The sequence below is a fragment of the Macaca mulatta genome, chromosome 7, assembly GCF_049350105.2.
Source record: "Macaca mulatta isolate MMU2019108-1 chromosome 7, T2T-MMU8v2.0, whole genome shotgun sequence".
NCBI classification, from domain to species: domain Eukaryota; kingdom Metazoa; phylum Chordata; class Mammalia; order Primates; family Cercopithecidae; genus Macaca; species Macaca mulatta.
This window is the reverse complement of record NC_133412.1, coordinates 107,501,322-107,503,445: the sequence shown is the minus strand read 5'-3', so window position 1 is coordinate 107,503,445 and position 2,124 is coordinate 107,501,322. Positions and strand designations below refer to the sequence as shown.

The 2,124-nt window shown below is 41.6% G+C and overlaps 1 pseudogene across 1 annotated transcript; it reads right to left on the bottom strand.

The window, feature by feature from the left end:
* Window positions 1-882: 882 nt before the first annotated feature.
* On the bottom strand, window positions 883-1,343 carry LOC144330204 (large ribosomal subunit protein eL34 pseudogene; annotated as a pseudogene). The gene has a single exon (XR_013396163.1). The product of XR_013396163.1 is annotated as a large ribosomal subunit protein eL34 pseudogene (transcript).
* Window positions 1,344-2,124: the final 781 nt, after the last annotated feature.

Below are 2,124 nucleotides of genomic sequence, written 5' to 3'. Positions count from 1 at the left end.
ATTTTAGGTCTTTCCCACTTCTCCTGTGGGAATTTAGTGCTATAAATTTCCCTCTCAACATTGCTTTAGCTGTGCCCCAGATATTGTGGTACATTGTGTCTTTGTTCTCACTGGTTTCAAAGAACTTATTTATTTCTGCCCTTATTTCATTATTTACCCAGTAGTCATCCAGGAGCAGGTTTTTCAGTTTCCATGGGGTTGTGCAGTTTTGAGTGAGTTTCTTAATCTTGAGTTCTAATTTGATTGCACTGTGGTCTGAGAGACTGTTATGATTTCCGTTCTTTTGCATTTGCTGAGGAGTGTTCTATCTCCAATTATGTGTTCAATTTTAGAATAAGTGTAATGTGGTGCTGAGAAGAATGTATATTCTGTTGATTTGGGGTGGAGAGTTCTGTTGATGTCTGTTAGGTCTTCTTGGTCCAGAGCTGAGTTCAAGTCCTGAATATCCTTGTTAATATTCTGTCTTGTTGGTCTGTCTAATATTGACAGTGGGGTGTTAAAGTCTCCCACTATTATTGTGTGAAGTCTATGTCTCTTTGTAGGTCTCTAAGAGCTTGCTCTATGAATCTGGGTGTTCCTTTATTGGGTGCATATATATTCAGGATAGTTAGCTCTTCTTGTTGCATTGATCCCTTTACCATTATGTAATGCCCTTCTTTGTCTTTTTTGATCTTTGTTGGTTTAAAGTCTGTTTTATCAGAGACTAGGATTGCAACCCTTGGTTTCTTTTGCTTTCCATTTGCTTAGTAAATATTCCTCCATCCCTTTATTTTGAGTGTATGTATGTCTTTGCACATGACACGGGTCTCCTGAATACAGCAAACTGATGGGTCTTGACTGTATCCAATTTGCCAGTCTGTGTCTTAATTGAGGGCATTTAGCCTATTTACATTTTTTTTTTTTTTTTACATACAGCAAGTCTTTTCATTTTTATTACTCAAAAAAGTTTCATTTTTTTATTTAGCTTTTTGACTCTGTGCTTGTGCCTTCAACACTTTCACAACGATTTTCTGCTCCTCGATAAGGAAAGCACGCTTGATCCTGTCACGAACACATTTAGCACACATGGAACCACCATAGGCCCTGCTGACATGTTTCTTTGTTTTGGACAAACTCATAAGAACTTTAGGTCTTACAGCACGAACCCCTCGAAGTCTGCCTGGGCACACACCACATGCAGATTTTGGTGCTTTCCCAACCTTCTTGGTATAAAGGTAAACAATTCTATTACCAGGGGTTCGGGACAGCCTAGTTTTGTTAGAGGCTGTATTGTAGGAAAGCCTACGTCGGTATGTCAAACGTTGGACCATTCTGAGTGCCTGCAGACAACGTCCCCGGAAGAGCTAGCCTATTTACATTTAAGATTAATACTGTTATGTGTGAATTTGATCCTGTCATTATGATGCTAGCTGGTTATTTTGCCCATTAGTTGATGCGGTTTCTTCATTGTGTCGTTGGTCTTTATAATTTGGTATGTTTTTGCAGTGGCTGGTACCAGTTTTTCCTTTACATATTTAGTGTTTCCCCCAGGAGCTCTCATAAGGCAGGCCTGGTGGTGACAAAATCTCTCAGCATTTGCTTGTCTGTAAAGGATTTTATTTCTCTTTCACTTATGAAGCTTAGTTTGGCTGTATATTAAATTCTGGGTTGTAACTTCTTTTCTTTAAGAATGTTGAATATTGGCTCCCACTCTATTCTGGCTTGTAGGGTTTCTGCAGAGAGATCCACTGTTAGTCTGATGGGCTTCCCTTTGTTGGTAACCTGACCTTTCTCTCTGGCTGCCCTTAATATTTTTGCCTTTATTTCAACCTTGGTGAATCTGACGATTATGTGTCTTGGGGTTGCTATTCTTTTTTTTTTTTTTTTTGAGACGGAGTCTCACGCTGTTGCCCAGGCTGGAGTGCAGTGGCGCGATCTCGGCTCACTGCAAGCTCCGCCTCCCGGGTTCCCGCCATTCTCCTGCCTCAGCCTCCTGAGTAGCTGGGACTACAGGCGCCCGCCACCGCGCCCGGCTAATTTTTTGTATTTTTAGTAGAGACGGGGTTTCACTGTGGTCTCAATCTCCTGACCTTGTGATCCGCCCGCCTCGGCCTCCCAAAGTGCTGGGATTACAGGCTTGAGCCA